The sequence below is a fragment of the Podarcis vaucheri genome, assembly GCF_965113315.1.
Source record: "Podarcis vaucheri genome assembly, chromosome: 5".
NCBI classification, from domain to species: Eukaryota; Metazoa; Chordata; class Lepidosauria; order Squamata; family Lacertidae; genus Podarcis; species Podarcis vaucheri.
In genome coordinates, this window is record NC_138763.1 from 13104164 (window position 1) to 13123746 (window position 19583).

Sequence of the window (19583 nt, forward strand, 5' to 3'; positions counted from 1 at the left end):
AGAGGTCCAGAATAAAATATATTTTGATACGATGCTGGCTATATGGTCTCTTCACCTTCAGTTTCACTTTTAGTTTGTAAAAATTTATTCCAAACCGTCCAACACAAATGCCCTCTGGGCAGCTCGCCCATCAAAGAAAGCAAAGCAGTAAATGGCAATTCCAAAATAGAATTGTAATAAATTATCACAAAACAACTACTCAATAACTTTAAACAGGGATATGATAACCTTAAACCAAGCCTACACTGCAGATGAACTCACAGGTTCGTTAAGTGAAAGCTGCAACTTGCAGTCAGTTTGAAAGCTGATCTAGTTTTCACCAAAAAGCTGGAACTTAACTTGGCTTATCCTTACACTTAGCTTATGTGCTGCGTTGTATAACCTAAAGCTGAATCCTACTCTGAGCTTGAGCCAATGCTATGACTTTGTGACCTGAAACTGACTTTACCACTGGTTATCCTTGTGGGATGTCTTCAGGAGAAGAAAAGACTAAGGAGTAAAACCGGAGGAGAGTCCCTAATATAGTTGGATGGTGCCTTGTACGTCTCTTTCTGGTAACTCGGGTGCAAAACATATTGCTCTGCCTTCCTTTGAAACACATCAGCAAGGCTGAGAGGGAGAGCTTCTACTCCAGGGAGATGCAATTTCGATGCAGCTAGCTTGCTGATTCTTTGGCGCTCACTCGTAGCTGAGTAAGATTGTCTTCCACGAACAGTTTTAACAGTGAGTCCGTAAGTGACTGTGGAGGCCAATTCTGGATCCACACATCCTTCCACAGTGGGGACATAGGTTTCCGGTTGGGAGTTGATCACGGTGAGGGTTTGCCAAGCACGTTTCTCCCTTTCGTCCTGAGTTTGAGTGTCTTCAAAGCCCATGACACCTTTGGTAAAGGCTGTTCTCCAATTTGAGTGCTCAGCCGGTCAGTGTTTCCCAGTTGTTGGTGTTTATACTACATTTTTTAAGATTTCCCTTAAGAGTCTTTAAACCTCTTTTGTTTTGTTTTTTAAAATATTTATTGAGTTTTCACAAATTATAAAATACAAACAAACACCCACAAAGACAAACAAGTATAATTTCAAGTGCTTATTCTCTTAAACCTTACTTCACCGACCTCCTCATACCTCCCCTTTCTGCATTCCAATTTCAAATAATTAGTTCAGCAAATCCTCACCCTTAATCTAATTGTAATCCTTTCTTTTAAACCTCTTTTGTTGACCACCAGCATTACGCTTTCCATTTTTAAGTTTGGAGATGATGTTAGTATAGCACTTTTGACTTCAACCCTGGAGGCGCACCCCATTTTCTCTAGAGACAGATGGAAGCCTACAACAACCACTGGAAAACTATATATTTGTAATAATAATGATAATAATAATATTTTTTATTTATACCCCGCCCTCCCCAGCCAAGGCCGGGTGGATAACAAGCAATAATAAAAACAAGTTGAATGAATACAACTTAAAAACAAGATTAAAATACATTAAAATATTGAAACATTAAAATATTAAAATGTAGCCTCATCACAGGAGGAGAAAGGAAAAGAAAAAAGAGAGGGAGGGAATCAAATTGGCTCCAAGCCAAAGGCCAGGCGGAACAACTCTGTCTTACAGGCCCTGCAGAAAAAAATCAGATCCTGCAGGGCCCTGGTCTCATGAGGCAGAGCGTTCCACCAGGCCGGGGCCAGTGTTGAAAAGGCCCTGGCTCTGGTTGAAGCTAATCTAACTTCCTTAGGGCCCGGGACCACTAGGGTTTTGCTATTTATGGACCTTGAGGCTCTCCGTGGGGCATACAGGAGAGGCGGTCCCGTCGGTACGAGGGTCCTAGGCCGTGAAGGTCAAAAGCAGCGCCTTAAATCTGACCCGGTACTCCACCGGGAGCAAGTGCAGCTGGAAAAGCACTGGGTGAATATGCTCCCATGGCAGAAACCCCATGAGGAGCCTATAATGTAGACTATACATTACCCTGTCTCTAAAAAGGGAGGGGGTTAATCTCGGTTTCTGGTTGCGGTTTACTGTGCCCCCTCCACGGCTACCCTATTAGGGTAGAACTGAAGCCTTAAGTTTCCACAGGACTTATACCACTATAATTGTGCTCCTGGCATACGGTGCTTTTGCTGTGCTCCTGTGGCAGTTTAGCTGACGCTTTAGTAAATTAAGTCAATGGGTGGGCTTTAACTCGAGTTACCTAACTCACTTGTTACCTTGATGCTTTTGGCTCAGGAGCAAAGATCAGGTGGAGCTCCTCTTTAGCTCATGAAGATTGGACAGAAACTAAATCTAGCACAGGAGCAGCTAATTTAACCCAGTTTAATAGCACCCATCGATGCCCCCCCCCCCAATTTTCCATTTTAAAAGCACAAATAAAGTTTCGTGTAAGGCGCATTACAAGATCATCGCCATATCAGAACCAGTGAAGGCAGTGAAGGTCCTGTGTGAGTGCCTGGAGGAGGTTGGATGGCGGCTAACAGATTGAGGTTGAATCCTGACAAGACAGAAGTACTGTTTTTGGGGGACAGGAGGCGGGCAGGTGTGGAGGATTCCCTGGTCCTGAATGGGGTAACTGTGCCCCTGAAGGACCAGGTGCGCAGCCTGGGAGTCATTTTGGACTCACAGCTGTCCATGGAGGCACAGGTCAAATCTGTATCCAGGGCAGCTGTTTACCAGCTCCATCTGGTACGCAGGCTGAGACCCTATCTGCCTGCGGACTGCCTCGCCAGAGTGGTGCATGCTCTGGTTATCTCCCGCTTGGATTACTGCAATGCGCTCTACGTGGGGCTACCTTTGAAGGTGACCCGGAAACTACAACTAATCCAGAACGCGGCAGCTAGACTGGTGACTGGGAGTGGCCGCAGAGACCACATAACACGGGTCTTGAAAGACCTACATTGGCTCCCAGTCCGTTTCCGAGCACAATTCAAAGTGTTGGTGCTGACCTTTAAAGCCCTAAACGGCCTTGGTCCAGTATATCTGAAGGAGCGTCTTCACCCCCATCGTTCTACCCGGACACTGAGGTCCAGCACCGAGGGCCTTCTGGCAGTTCCCTCATTGCGAGAAGCCAAGTTACAGGGAACCAGGCAGAGGGCCTTCTCAGTAGTGGCGCCCGCCCTGTGGAACACCCTCCCACCAGATGTCAAAGAGAACAACAACAAAGAGAACAACTAAAAGCCTGGTGGCTTTTAGAAGACATCTGAAGGCAGCCCTGTTTCGGGAAGCTTTAATGTTTGATGTTTGATGTATTATAGTATTTTAATATTCTTTTGGAAGCCGCCCAGAGTGGCTGGGGAAGCCCAGCCAGATGGGCGGGGTATAAATAATAAATTATTATTATTATTATTATTATTATTATTATTAGTGTGCACATTCTTTGGCTTCTCTTAGTGAGAAGGTGGCAAAGGCCGTACCACCTTTCGAATCGTGCTTAAAACTTCATCTTGCTGCAATTCATCTCAATTCAGGTCTCCAGAGATGATTAGTGGACTCTTTCTTCTTCTAAAGCTGCTGTGATCCTTCTGAAATGTTGCCTCCGCTCATCTTTTTAACGATCCGACGTTAGCATTTTGGCAAAGGTGGGTTTTGGGATCTCACTAGGCATGTAATAATCACTTGTGCTTCATTACCTTGCAAGTTGATGCAGTTTTACTTCCAAAGCTTTTCAAAAAGCTAAGGTAGAGGTGTGTGTGTGTGTGTGTGTGTGTGTGTGTGTGTGTGTGAAGGCTCAACTAAAGAGGTGTTAGGAGACTCCTGCTTCCGTCCCAGAACTACAATTCCCAGAGTGGAATGATAATGAAATCTGAATTCTAGTTCTCCTAGCAACTCTCAGTATCCTTACCAAACTTTCCAGGAGACTTTGTGGAAGCCATGGCTGTTAAAAGTGATATCAAAAGCCAGTGTGGTGTAGTGGTTAAGAGCGGTAGTCACATAATCTGGGGAACCGGGTTCGCGTCTCCGCTCCTCCACATGCAGCTGCTGGGTGACCTTGGGCCAGTCACACTTCTTTGAAGTCTCTCAGCCCCACTCACCTCACAGAGTGTTTGTTGTGGGGGAGGAAGGGAAAGGAGAATGTTAGCCGCTTTGAGACTCCTGAAGGGGAGTGAAAGGCGGGATATCAAATCCAAACTCCTCCTCCTCTTCTTCTTCTTCTTCTTCTTCTTCTTCTTCTTCTTCTTCTTAACACCTCAAATGCACAGTGCAGATGAAGCCATAGAGCTGGAAAGGCCTCAGAGCTCATCCAGCCCATCTGCCTGGCAGTGCAGGAAATCCATTGCACAGCAACCTCGATAAGCAGCCACCAAACGTCTGCTTGAAGACCTCTAAAGGAGGAGAGTCCATCTTCTGAGGCAGTCTGTCCCACTGTTGAACATCTTGTATCATCAGGAGGCTCTTCCTACTGTTTAGCTAAAGTCCCACTTTTTTTTTAATTTGAACTGAATCCTCTGGAGTAACAAAACAAATGCCTCCCACTTCCATTATTCCAGTCCAGGGACAGTCCCAGATTTGCAGAAGCCATCCCGGTTTCTGATTTGATCCTGGAAGGTCCCACTTTTCCTTAGGACATCCATATTTTCATTGGAGAAATGTCAGAGGGTATGGGAGGAAGTCCCTATTTCCATCGCAGGGTAGGAAGTTATGTGGGCCTTTCAGTAGTGGCGCCCGCCCTGTGGAACGCTCTCCCTTCAGATGTGAAGGAAATAAGCAGCTATCCTATCTTTAAAAGACATCTGAAGACAGCCCTGTTAAGGGACGTTTTTAATATTTAATGCTGTGCAGTTTTTAACATTTGATTGGGAGCCGCCCAGAGTGGCTGGGGAAACTCAGCCAGATGGGCGGGGTATAAATAAATTATTATTATTATTATTATTATTATTATTATTATTATTATTATTATTTATGTGGCCTCCAGGCCAAGGAGATAAGTAAGTTAGAACCTTTAGAAGACATCTGAAGGCTGTCCTGTATAGGGAAGCTTTTAAAAAACGTTTTATATATTATTATGTTTTAATATATATTGGAAGCCACCTAGGGTGGCTGGGGCTACCCTGTCAGATGGGTGGGGTATAAAAAATAAAATGGTCATATATCTGCATGAAATACAGAGCAAGCTTGTTTTCTGCCGCTCCAGAGGGTAGAACCTGATCATTGGGATCGAAATTATGAGAGGGGAGATTCTGACTAAACCAGGGGTCAGCAAACTTAGCGCGCCTCAGGCCGGTGTCTCCAGCGCCGATTGCACGCTGGGCCGGAGGGCGGGGGAGTGCGTGCCCACATGCGTGGGCACATGCTATTTCCGGCGCACTTCTGGGTTGGAGGAGCACCGGAAATAGCTTGTGCGCATGTGCACGGGCCTCCTCCAACCCGGATGTGCACAAGAAATAACGCGCATGTACAAATAATGCTTGCGCATGCGCACAAATTAGTTTTGGTGCTCCTCCGAGCTGGAAGTGGGCAGCCGCGCAGCGCCAGATAAATGAGTCCCTCAGGCCTTATCTGGCCCACGAGCCTTAAGTTTGGGGACCCCTGGACTAAACATTAGGAAGAATTTTCTGACAATAAGAGCTGTTCAACAATGGCACAGATTCCCTCAGAAGGTGGCTGGCTCTCCTCCATTGGAAGTTTTTTAACACAGGCTAGATCACCATCCATCAGGGATTCTTTTAGCTGTGATGAACGTGTTACAGGAGTTTGGATGACCCTTGCGGTCCCTTCCAAATCTACAATTTGTTGGATTCTAGGATATTGTAGAATGGGCAGGAATCTTCAAACGGGAGGTGGGGCTTATCCAGACTGCCAGGGCTTCTAGATTGCCCTTGGGATTCTCCTAGGCCACACCCCCTCTTCTCAGGACACACCACTTACTGGTCCCACGATGTATCCTCAAGTGCTTTGACCTGGAACGAACATGTCCTTGAACTGTGATAATGCCTCTTGCATTCTGGGATGGAGCATAAAGAGGTGGTGTGGGGAGTATCTGTGTGTAGAAACACCTGAAATATGCATGACTGGAATGTACCCTACTGTACAACGGTAACAACAGTTTGATGGCTCAGACCAACCAACCACCAAAATGTTGTTGTTGTTGTTGTTGTTGTTGTTGTTGTTGTTGTTGTTATTATTATTATTATTATTATTATTATTATTATTTTATTTGTACCCCTCCCATCCGGTTTTCCCAGCCACTCTGGGCGGCTTCCAAAAAAAGTCACACATTAAAATGTCACACATTCCATTAAAATGTCACACATTAAAAACTTCCCTGTTTTCTAAATGTCAGGTAGTTGTTTATCTCTTTGAGATCTGAAGGGAGGGCGTTCTGCAGGGCGGGTGCCACTACCGAGAAGGCCCTCTGCCTGGTTCCCTGTAGCTTTGCTTCTTGCAATGAGGGAACTGCCAGAAGGCCCTCGGCGCTGGACCTCAGCGTCCGGGCAGAACGATGGGGGTGGAGACGCTCCTTCGGGTATACTGGGCTGAGGCCGTTTAGGGCTTTAAAGGTCAACACCAACACTTTGAATTGTGCTCAGAAACGTCAGCATCCAATTTTCACAGGGTGCCTATGGGAAGTCTGCAAGCAGGGCATGAGGGCAATCACATTGAGATGCCAATCAGATGTTCTGTCACTGGGCGATGGCCCTCTCCAGTCTAAGGCAGCCCACCTCTTTGGGGAACCCGGACATCAGTGATGTAACTAGTTAGGGTGGGAAACACAAGGCAAACAAGTCGGGGGACAAAACAGGAGGTTTCCAGTAGCCCCTCTTTGCAGGAGTTGCTGGGAGGATGGATCCAGTTACACTCAGGAGACCTCAGGTGAGTTTGTGTTCCAAGGTAAGGTGTAGCTCCAGAGGAGCGATTCACACCAGGGCAAAAGACAGCAAAAGTTTTTTCTCAAGAACTCGAACGTGGCCCAACAGTGGGAGGGAGAATAAATCTTTGCACCTTAAGACCCCGGGAGGTCAGTTTGCTGCCCTCTTTCCATTATGCACATAATTTAATTTCTTATGCTTACATGCCAACCAATATCGTATGGCAATAAAAAGGGCAAGACATATGCTAATCGACAGCTCTGATAATTACAGAATCTTCAAATTAATTAACAAGCCAATGGCAGCCAAACATTAGCATTTAGAAAGAGCTTTGCTGCATTAACCGCTAATGAGTTCGTTTTAAATCTATCGCGCAGCCCATTTTGGAAAGCGTGGGCCATATTTAATCATATTCAATCAGATTTAATAATGAAAATCCTTAACATCAGGCATTGTTGAGTGCGAAATTGCCATGGGATTTTTAATTGTTAAAATGTGAGGCTGCATTTTTTAACGGCTACTCTTTAATTGAATAGGAAGTTCCGGTGGAATTTGGGTCATACACATGTGTATGTGAATGGGCGCAGACCCTCCAAGTGTCTCTAATTTCCATGGACAGTCCCGGATTTACAGAAGCCGTCCCAGTTTCTGATCTGTCCTGCTTTTTCTTAGGAGTCTCTATTTTCATTGCAGAAATGTTGGAGGGTGTGGAGTTATTCGACCCCCAAGCCATCTGAAGGCAATCCTGTATAGGGAAGTTGTTTTTTTAAAAAACGTATAATGTTTTATTATGTTTTTACATTTGTTGGAAGCCGACCCGAGTGACTGGGGCAACCCAGTGAGATGGGCAGAGTTTAAATAATAAAACTGTTATTTATATTATTATTATGGAATAGGATCTCCCTATCTTTATCAAAGAAATGGTGGAGGGGTGGATCTACACACAGGTGAAAAACGCTAAAAATAAGTCTGAAATGAAAGCATCATAACCAACGAAAAAAACACTAGGGAAAACTGCAAAAAATTATCCGCCATCTGGTGTTGCATGTTTATAACGCATAACTAACGTAGCTGAGTCCAGGATCACGGGTGGCGCTGCAGTCTAAACCACTGAGCCTCTTGGGCTTGCCGATCAGAAGGTCAGCGTTTTGAATGCCCGCGACAGAGTGAGCTCCCATTGCTCTGTCCCAGCTCCTGCCAACCTAGCAGTTTGAAAGCATGCCAGTGCAAATAGATAAAGAGGTACTGCTGCGGCGGGAAGGTAAACTGCATTTCCGTGTGCTCTGGTTTCCATCACGGTGTCCTGTTGCACCAGAAGCCGTTTAGTCATGCCAGCCACATGACCCGAAAAGCTGTCTGTGGACAAACGCCGGCTCCCTTGGCCTGAAGCGAGACGAGCGCTTCATCCCATAGTTGCCTTTGACTGGACTTAACCATCCAGGGGTCTTTTATCTTACCTTTTACCTTTACCTAGGTGGGCATTGACATGCAATGGAATGGGTCTGGTACTGCTCTTTCCCTTTCCCTTTGTGGAAGGGATTCTGAACCAGCAGAGGTTCCCACTGCCATATAGAATGGGGGACTAATTTTAGCAGCAGCAGCAGCAGCAACTATAACAACCTTGCAGCCCCCTGTTTCACCTTCCCATTCGCCTCTCGAGGGCCCCCAACCTTCCGCAACAGGTGGTCTTGAAGGGGGAAAGAAGACCGTGGGCAGGGGAGGCAAGGCAATAGGCCTCTTGCTGCCCACCTGCTGGTGGCTGGGTTGTTGTTGTTTAGTCATTTAGTCGTGTCCGACTCTTTGTGACCCCATGGACCAGAGCATGCCAGGCACTCCTGTCTTCCACTGCCTCCCGCAGTTTGGTCAAACTCATGTCCGTAGCTTTGAGAACACATCTTGTCCTCTGTTGTCCCCTTCTCCTTGTGCCCTCAGTCCTTCCCAACATCAGGGTCTTTTCCAGGGAGTCTTCTCTTCTCATGAGGTGGCCAAAGTATTGGAGCCTCAGCTTCAGGATCTGTCCTTCCAGTGAGCACTCAGGGCTGATTTCCTTAAGAATGGATAGGTTTGATCTTCTTGCAGTCCATGGGACTCTCAAGAGTCTCCTCCAGCACCATAATTCAAAAGCATCAGTTCTTCGGCGATCAGCCTTCTTTATGGTCCAGCTCTCACTTCTGGGAAATGATATACAATGAATTGAAGAAAATGTTGAAAATAACATTTGTTAAACAACCAGAAACCTCCCTGTTAGGTATTTTAGGTCAAGATCTGCCAAAAGATAAGAGGCATTATTCATGCATGCTACTACGGCGGGGTGAATTCTGATAGCACAAAACTGGAAGACTGGAGAAATCCCAACAAAACGATGGCAAGAGAAATGGATGAATTACGCAGAACTGGCAAAACTGACGGATAGACTACGAGAAAAAGACAACAGTGACTTTGAAAAAGAGTGGGAACCTTTTAGAATATATTTGCAGAAACAAAGTAAGAACATCGACTTGATGCCAGGATTTAAATAAACACTCACATCTTTATTAACAGAGAACGTTCAAAATAATGAAGAAATGATATTGTGGATTTTGAGAAACAGCAGTATGTAATAAGAGGGTAACAAACCCGAAATGGAAGCTGAGGGAAGCCCGGGAGGGAAGGGGTGAAGAGGTGTAATATGTATGTTATTGATATGAGACGTATGTAATGACAGAAAAGAAAGTGAATAAAAATTTATTTTTTTAAAAAAGAGTACGGACATCTCTGTCCAATACAAGTACAAAGCCCACCTCCCCCGCCCTGCACTGCTGCCCCCTCCCAAATAACCAGAAATTCGAAACTGAGATCTGGAGTTTTGCCGCTCCGGCGCTCTGGTGTAAATTAAGTGAGAGCTCCTATATCGTTTGTGAGGATCTGTGTCATAAATATCTCCATTAAGTAGCAATTAAGATGCTGGGATTTAGGCTCTGTGCTGTTCTAGGAGGTAATTATAAAAGAATTGGATTAATTAGCCACTGAATTATTTATGTAGACATAAATATTGCACACGCGATTAGTGCTAAATAGGATACTGCTGCCCCAAAAAGGCGAGGTAAAGATAAATTGATTTTCATGTTGCTGCTTCAGTTCCCTGCCCACCAAATCTACAGCCGGACGTATTGAGATTCCTCTTCCAAAGCAAGCCATTTATTCTGGTAGAGTTTGCGTCTCAAATGGCTACCATTTTATGTGTGCAGGTGCTTCTTTCTCGCTCGCTTTTTGGTATAACCTTTTCTGTTTTTAAGTGGTATCCTGCCTTTCCTCACAAGGAGCCAAGGTACACCACCCTTTTCAGACCAAACCTTATGTTAGGCCCTGTCTGCACTATACGTTTAATAACAACAACAACAACAATTTATTATTTATACCCCGCCCATCTATCTGGCTGGGCTTCCCCAGCCACTCTGGGCGGCTTCCAACAAAACATTAAAATACAGTAATCCATCAAACATTAAAAGCTTCCCTAAACAGGGCTGCCTTCAGATGTCTTCTAAAAGTCTGGTAGTAGTTGTTCACTTTGACATCTGGTGGGAGGGTGTTCCACAGGGCAGGGGCCACCACCAAGAAGGCCCTCTGCCTGGTTCCCTGTAACTTGGCATCTCGCAGTGAGGAAACCGCCAGAAGGCCCTCAGCACTGGACCTCAGTGTCCGGGCAGAATGATGAGGGTGGAGACGCTCCTTCAGGCATACTGGACCGAGGCCAGTTTAAACCAGCACCATACCACTTTAAGCAGTTGTGCCTTCCCTCAAAGAATCCCGGGAGGTGTAGTTTGTTAAGGGTGAGGAGAGTTGTCTGGCGGCCTCACCCTATCTCCCTCATGGAGCTACAGTTCTCAGAGTGGCCTCTTCCCTTGGAATTCTGGGAATTGTAGTTCTGTGAAGGGAAATTGGGGGGCAGTCTCTTAACAACTCTCAGTGCCCTTACCAATTACACTTCCCATGATTTTTTTTTTTGGGGGGAAGACTAGGGTTTTACTGACACCTGCAAAATTGTTGAGCTTTTTTTAAAGGAAGATTCCCCCCCCCCGCCAAAAAGAAATTGTTGAGGACATTTATTTTGCCAATCCCCCCAACACCATTTTGACACCCCCAAAACAGGACATAGCGTAGATGGGGCCTTGGAGGGAAGCAGTGGATGGACCTATAGGTAAAATTGGGTGAAGAAACAGGTGTGTAACTCCTACCTTTGAAGAGTAAGTTACACACCAGCCATGCAAAAGCCAGAGGTTTCTATGTACAGGTGTGTAACCCACTGGTAGGGTTGCCATACGTCTGGGAATTCCTGGACATGCCCTCTTTTGGGTGGTCTGGCATGCCCAGCTGGGGGGAATTTTACATTTTAAAGCAAATGTCCTGGATTTTGGGGCTTTGCTTATTTTAATGTGTTTGTGTGTGGGGGGGGTGTTCAGGCTTGGGCTCAGCAGCAGAGGAGGTGATTGCCCTAAAAAAGCTCAAGAAACTTTTGTGTCTGGATTATTACCTCTTGAAATACAGCAACCCTATGCACTGGTGTATATTTCTTTAATGCAGGTGTTGCTAACATCTGATTAGTTGGCACATTTCAATTTTGAGAAAGTGCTGGGGGGCACCAGTCATAAAATGGCTGCCCTGGAGGGGACAGGACATAGCACAGAATGAGAGGGACAGCCACCTCTGATAATAATAATAATAATAATAATAATAATAATAATAATAATAATAATAATAATAATTTTCTTTCTTTCTTTCTTTCTTTCTTTCTTTCTTTCTTTCTTTCTTTCTTTCTTTCTTTCTTTCTTTCCCCAGCCACTCTGGGCAGCTTCCAACAAAAGATTAAAAATACATTAAAACACACTGATGTTGTTGCCGTCTAATAACAACAGGGACCCCCCCCCAAAAAAAACCCCTTGCACCACTCTCATTTCACAAAAGTCACTTGGAAGGTACCTGCACATTTTGCCCCATAACAACTCTTTTAGCTGTTGACTGGTTCAATGAAGTTTCCTGACCTCCCCCAAGGATAATAACAGAGCCAGAACAAATGAAGGAGAAAAATGTATCCACCAATTCGTAGTTGAAAAGGAAATTGTGCCTAAGCCACTAAAACAGCCAATTATATTCTAGTGTGCCGAAGCCCACAGAGCATTTGGTGAGGTCCACTTGCAGTATCTTTGCTTCTGAAGAAATCGGAATATAGATATTTTTCGCTCCCCTTCGGCTGTGTGAATGGGTAATTAAAAAGAGGTGGATTATTACACAGCAAGGACCTTATAAATCAGGCAGGAAATAGGAGGACGAGGGGACCATTAGCGCCTGTGTGCTAATAGTTATCCTTCTGTACTTGCTATTATGGAAAGAAATTTCAAACCACATTTATTATCCCATCGACTGGCTGTCACTGACAAGTCACGTTCCTGATCGTGCAAGGGGCAAATTTATTCCTTAATGGCAGCTGTGAGCTTGATAGTGAAGACGGATACTGTTTTAGGCTGGTCTCCTGTACCTCCTTACTTGGGGGTAAATGACGTTGCATTCGATGAGAGAAACGTCTACCTCTGTGTTGGCATGTGCAGGATTGCACTGTGTCATGATCAGCCTTGCCACAAAGCATTATGAGGCACTTGCTTCAGGCAGGCAAATTCCAGAAGGGGCTGACATTTATGTCTGTGCATCACACATGGGTGGCGCTGTGGGTTAAACCACAGAGCCTAGGACTTGCCGATCAGAAGGTTGGTGGTTCGAATCCCCGTGACGGGGTGAGCTCCAGTTGCTCGGTCCCTGCTCTTGCCAACTTAGCAGTTCAAAGCATGCCAGTGCAAGTAGATAAATAGGTACTACTCGGGTGGGAAGGTAAACGGCTTTTCCGTGCGCTGCTCTGGTTCGCCAGAAGCGGCTTAGTCATGCTGGCCACATGACCCGGAAGCTGCATGCCGGCTCCGTCGGCCAATAAAGCAAGATGAGCGTCACAACCCCAGAGTCGGCCATGACTGGACCTAAGGGTCAGGGGTCTCTTTACCTTTACCTTTATCACATTACAAGAATGGTGCTGTGGAGAAGGTGCTAGACTACAGAGACTTGAGTAATAATAATAATAATAATAATAATAATAATAATAATTTGCCCCAGCCCACCTGACTCAGTCGCCTCAGCCACTCTGGGTTGTTGCCAGCAAAATAAGAATCCACAATAAAGCATCAAACATTAAAAACGTTGCCTTCAGATGTCTTCTAAAAGTTTGTTTCCTTGACTTCTGCTGGAGGGCGTTCCACAGGGCAGGCACCACTACTGAGAAGGCCCTCTGCCTGGTCCTCTGTAACTTTACTTCTTGCATTGACGGAACCACCTCAGAAGGCCCTGGGACCCAGCAGGCTGTCTTGATCTTATTGCAATAATCTGAGCAATATCGTCAACCACTCCTTCTCGAGTTCTTGTAAGCAGGATTAAGACAATGCGGGCAGTGGGCATTCATATAGTCTTTCTGCAATGCGGATGCTTCTCTGCACTGCTTTCCCAAGTGCTTCTTAAGCATCTTTGAGCATGCAATTTGGAAAACTTGCAAAAAACCCCCCACCTTAACGCTTTTTGCAGTGAATTGGAAGGGCGCTTTTCTAGACCCAAGCAATCTTTCACTTGAAAAGGATTAGAACATGAGATTATTCACCTGAATGCAAAACTGTGTATCATTTTGTTTCACCAATAGCTCTTCATGTTTAGGTTGTGTTTTAGTCTGAAACGCTGGCAAACTAGTCCTGTTCCTTCTATAAAGCTTTCCTCGCTGCCAGGCTGTACTTCTTTCTTTTAGCCACTAGGTGGCAATCATGCTCTATAAACATCCCCAAAAAAATCGAACGCCACTCGGGGAGCCCGGCTTCATTCTATTTTTGAATTCCGTATTTATTTTATAATATCAGGGCTTTTTATAATATACCTAATTATCTCTGCTAAATGGGCAGGGTCTCCAAAAGACTTAATCAGTGCAATTTTGAAGCAAAGATATAATATGGCTGTATAATTTTCCCGCCACAATCGGCACAATTTCGTTTTATTTTAGTGTGAAGCCTCTGGGCACACTATTTTGAGAAGAGGGTTCTGGGTTTTATTTATACGCATGGTGAGCAATCAAGGGACGCGTAAAATGGCTTTATGGAAGCACAGGGTGCTGCTAAATCACACACTGAGTGCAAATTTTCCATTGTTTTTTCTCTGGGGGTTCGTGGGACAGTGGGAATGTAGGCTGGGTGTGTAGCTTGTTCCCTCTTCAAGAAACAGTTGAAAAAGAACATGCAGATTTCTGTCTGCAGAGTTTTACCCCCGATACTTGAAGTGGGCAGATCTTACCTCAGGTTTGAAGGGATTAGGTCAGGCATCGGCAACTTGCGGCCCATGGGCTGGAAACGGCCTGTGGAGGCTGTTATGTCGGAACCTGCGAACCAGCTGAGTCCTTCGGAATCGCCACCAGCGTGATTAACAACCTGAGCCTTTGATGAGGCCTCAGGCACATTCCCATTCAGCAGAGAATCAAAGCAGCACGTGGAAGTGATGAGATTTATGGCTACATTGCAAAGAGTTTTATTTTCCTAACTACGCAGACAGAAAACACATCCTCTCTCTGTGAAAGCAGAGAGCAGCTGAACAACAAAGGAACAGGAAACCAGTAACGTCACATCCGTCTCCTGTGTGAGACTTCCAACAGCCTGGACTGTCTCTGGAATGTAAACAGAGTCTTGTGACTCTAAGCAGCTGCGCAGTGGCACAAGCAGAAACTAACATGTTTAACTGGCCCATGAGCTGCCCCAGATCCGAGCCGCCCATTCAGCGAGTCCCCACGCTATGCTGCTAACTGGCGCAGCACGGGGACTCTCTTCCGTGGCGTTGGAACTCGTGTCTGCACATGCACAGATGCCGGAAATTACACCTGCGCATGTGCAGGCTCATGCAGATGATGTAAATCATAGGTGTGCACGCTCACACGTGCTCGCTATCCAGCCAACAGAGGGGTCTCTGTGGGACTGATCCGGCCCAGGCAAGGTAAACCTTGCCGACTCCTGGCCTAGGTCTTGGAAAGGGGTTGAGCTGGAGCAGAACAGCTGAAACTTAGCAATGGAGAATCTTTGCTGGAATCCCGTCTCCTTCATTAAAGGATCTCAGGCAGAATGGCTGGGAGATATTACTCGCATAGAGCATAGTCAGACTATTGAACTTGTTCCCCTAGGAGGCCATCTGCTTGGATGGCTTTAAAAGAGGATTAGGAAATAGCTACAAACCACAGAGCCTAGGACTTGCCGATCAGAAGGTCAGCAGTTCGAATCCCGGTGACGGGGTGAGCTCCCGCTGCTCGGTCCCTGCTCCTGCCAACCTAGCAGTTCGAAAGCACACACACACACACAAAGTGCAAGTAGATACAGTGGTACCTCAGGTTAAGTTTTTAATTCGTTCTGGAGGTCTGTTCTTAACCTGAAACTGTTCTAAACCTGAAGCACCACTTTAGCGAATGGGGCCTCCCGCTGCCGCTGTGCCGCTGGAACACAATTTCTGTTCTCATCCTGAAGCAAAGTTCTTAACCCGAGATACTATTTCTGGGTTAGCGGAGTCTGTAACCTGAAGCGTATGTAACCTGAGGTACCACTGTAAATAGGTACCGCTCTGGCGGGAAGGTAAATGGCGTTTCCATGCGCTGCTCTGGTTCGCCAGAAGCGGCTTAGTCATGCTGGCCACATGACCCGGAAGCTGTACGCCGGCTCCCTTGGCCAATAAAGCGAGATGAGCACCGCAACCCCAGAGTCGGTCATGACTGGACCTAATGGTCAGGGGTCACTTTACTAACCACAGCAGGAGGCGGCACTGCATCTGGATACCAATTGCAGGAAACCATGGGAGGGGGCTTCAGAGGGTCACACAGGGGACCTTCCCCGTCAGGGTTGACCTTAGGTATGAGCAAGCTGCATTGAGCTAGGCCTGGATGCTGAAGGTGTGTGTGTCTGTGTGTTGAGCTGAGCTTGGCGTCACATCCATTCTTGAGTTTATTGTATGTGTAGCAGCCTTCTCGTTCTAGGTTTCCTTTCACCACCAGGTGAGCTGCCAACTTATGAATGTAGAAGGGTTAGGAGTCTTAAAACATGAACCTTAAGGTCCATGAATAATCATAGTTTAGAGGTCCCGGGCCCTAAGGAAGTTAGATTATCCTCCACCAGGGCCAGGGCCTTCTCAGTGATGGCTCCAATCTGGTAGAATGCTCTGTCCCACGAGACCAGGGCCCTGCAGGATTTAACTTCCTTCCGCAGGGCCTGTAAGATAGAACTGTTTCACCTGGCTTTCAATTTTAACCTGGCCTGATCTTTTGTTCCCCTTCCTTCCCTCCCCCTCTCCTTTATGTGAAGATTGCCCGCTCTGGGATCCCACAGCTGGTTCTCCCCTGGTCTCCTTACTGGCCCAAGTGGGACTAATTCAGCCAGCTAGCACTGGTGATCATCTAATATTTATTGGATGGATTTCCCCCCTAACTTGATTTTTGATTTTATTGTTATTTACGCTTTATATCATATTTTATGCTGGTTTTTTTGTAGTATCAATTAATTGTTTTAAATTTGTTGTTAGCTGCCCTGAGCCCAGTTTCCTGAATCGGGAAGGGTGGGGTATAAATAATTTTTTAAAAATTTATTATTATTATTATTATTATTATTATTATTATTATTCTCATCACTGAGTTCTCCCTGAGTGTATCATGCAGATTTCCTTTTTCCTTTCTCCATCAACGCCTGTTCCTTTCCTACTTGCTACTGGGCTATTTCAACCCTGAGCCAATGCTTCGTTTTGCAAGTGTCCTTTCCTTTTAAGTATAAACTGCTGCTGAGGCGGCTCACCTGTCCCTGGATTCTCACTCATTCACTCGCATCTTCCGTTGTGCCATTTCCAGTCCGGCTGTGTTCACATTTGATTGGTCCACAGCTGGATGGGTGGGCAAGACTGTCAGTTTCGGTTTCTCTCATTCCCCCAGTGTTAAATTCAACTCCCCATGTTTCTGCAGCACTTCGGGATTTTTTTAAAAAGAAAACAACAAATCCTCCTGAAGATTCGTGAGCATTTTGGTGCGAATTTCTCCTAATAAACACATATTTTTTTTTGTATGCAGTTTTGACTAGTTGCACATTTCTGCAAGTATGTTCTCATGCTGCAATTCACTTCTGCATGCTATCTTGGCGCCCGCCCTGTGGAACACCCTTCCAGCAGATGTCAAGGCGATAAACAACTACCTGACATTCAGGAGACATCTTAAGGCAGCCCTGTTCAGGGAAGTTTTTAACGTGTGATATTTTATTGTATTTTTGGTTTTTATGGAAGCCGCCCAGAGTGGCTGGGGAGGCCCAGCCAGATGGGCGGGGTATAAATAATAAATTATTATATTATTATATCTTTACCGATACATGCATTTTAAGCACCCCTTTCCCCCAATATATGCATCAGTGCAGGCACAGTTGCAGAACTGTGCTGCAAAGTTCGCAAGAAGTGGGAATTTCAAAGGATGACTGTATTTCAATTCGTACACCAGTTCAAGAAGTGCAAATTAGGTAGCTTCTCATTTAAATAGCATGCAAAACCGAACATCTGCTTTATCCCTAACTGGCTTTGTGGCTCCGCAGAGACAAAACCCAGCTGAGTTGTGGCAAGCCTTTGGCAAACCGTGGTCATAGCCAGCCTCTGACTGTCTGCAATGACTGGACCAAGTTACTTGGGGGCAGCCCTGAGCCTTTATCATGGAATTTCTTGGGAAAGCAGCCAGGGACAGGGCTTGTTACACAGTCAGGCAGTTAGGCAGAAGGACTGTTTCTGGACTACGGCAATGAGCTCTATGTGGGGCTACCTTTGAAGGTGACTCGGAAACTACAATTAATCCAGAATGTGTCTGCCAGACTGGTGACTGGGAGTGGCCGCTGGGAACATATAACACTGGTCCTAAAGGTTCTACACCAGCTCCCAGTACATTTGTTGTTTAATCATTTAGTCATGTCCGACTCTTTGTGACCCCATGAACCAGAGCACGCCAGGCACTCCTGTCTTCCACTGCCTCCCGCAGTTTGGTCAAACTCATGCTGGTAGCTTGAAGAACACTGTCCAACCATCTCGTCCTCTGTTGCGCCCTTCTCCTTGTGCCCTCCATCTTTCCCAATATCAGGGTCTTTTCCAGGGAGTCTTCTCTTCTCATGAGGTGGCCAAAGTCTTGGAGCCTCAGCTTCATGATCTGTCCTTCCAGTGAGCACTCAGGGCTGGTTTCCTTAAGAATGGATAGGTTTGATCTTCTTGCAGTCCATGGGACTCTCAAGAGTCTCCTCCAGCACCAGAATTCAAAAGCATCAATTCTTCGGTGATCAGCCTTCTTGATGGTCCAGCTCTCACTTCCATACATCACTACTGGGAAAACCATAGCTTTAACTATACGGACCTTTGTTGGGCACAATTCAAAGATAAACAACTACTCAAAGACATTGGAAAGCTGCCCTGTATGGGGAAACTTTTAATGTTTGATGTTCTGTTGGAAGCCACCCACAGTAGCTGGAGCAGCCCAGTCAGATAGGTGGGGAATAATAATAATAATAATAATAATAATAATAATAATAATAATAATATAATTTATTTATACCCCGCCCATCTGGCTGAGTTTTCCCAGCCACTCTGGGCTGCTCCCAATCGAGTGTTAAAAACAATATAGCATTAAGTATTAAAAACTTCCCTAAACAGGGCTGCCTTCAGATGTCTTTTAAAGATAGGATAGATGCTTATTTCCTTACCATCTGAAGGGAGAGTGTTCCACAGGGCCACTACCGAGAAGGCCCTCTGTCTGGTTCCCTGTAAACTCCCTTCTCCCAATGAGGGAACTGCCAGAAGGCCCTCAGAGCTGGACCTCAGTGTCTGGGCTGACCGATGGGCGTGGAGACGCTCCTTCAGGTATACAGAAGTATTAATAATTATGTTGTTGTTGTTATAGCAGCAGGGCAATTGTACCAAGCGGGCATTTCCCGACCCAACCGCCTTAACTTTTTGCAATTAATCACTGCCTTTACATTCATTCAGAGGGCCGCTCTGAAGGTGTCAACTTCTCCAAATATATTACCAGGCCTACCTCCTCACCTTGCTCCTAGGATGTTTTACCCCCCCCCCCTTCAAAAAAGCACCTCTCCTCTGGGAGTGATCACGTTTGAAAGGTGAAATCAAACACGTAAATATTTACCGGAGGAAACCAATTTCATGTCGTTCCAAACTAAATTGCTTTTTAGAGGTGAGATGGATGGGAGGAAGAGAAGGAGGGGGGGTGTTTTGTGGAGGGGGGGGGTGAGCAATGCTTCAACAGGAGCTGTTAAGTCCAGACTCCACCAGAGCTGCTAGGTGGGTGGAATTTTTTTTTTTAAGCCTGATAGATTCCGGCTGACAATGCTAAGGTTGTCTGAAGGTGCAGCCATTACCGGCCATGCAAAGCGCCAACACTTTCCCTCCACTTGTTAATATACTGCCCAACTACGTTGGCAATGGAATGACATTTGTGTCCCTACCAGGATAGCTGTCAACGTGGCAGAGTGGGATTTTGCTAGGAGCTGTTAAAATCCGCCCCCCTTTTTTTATTCTTGACTTTTAAGAAGAGATAAAGATTGTTTAGATGTAGACCAAAGGACGCTGGCAAACTAACTGGCCATTTGACCTATGTGCCAGTAGGCATCCACGAAGCTGTTGGAAAATTGGTATGCATGGGCAGGGGGGGGGGGAGGGGGAGAGAGAAAGACTCACCTTATGC

The 19583-nt window shown here is 45.8% G+C and overlaps 1 long non-coding RNA gene across 1 annotated transcript in view; it reads left to right on the plus strand.

The window, feature by feature from the left end:
- Positions 1 to 19583, plus strand: part of LOC309533346 — a 510607-nt gene that overhangs the window by 79281 nt on the left and 411743 nt on the right. The window lies entirely within an intron of this gene.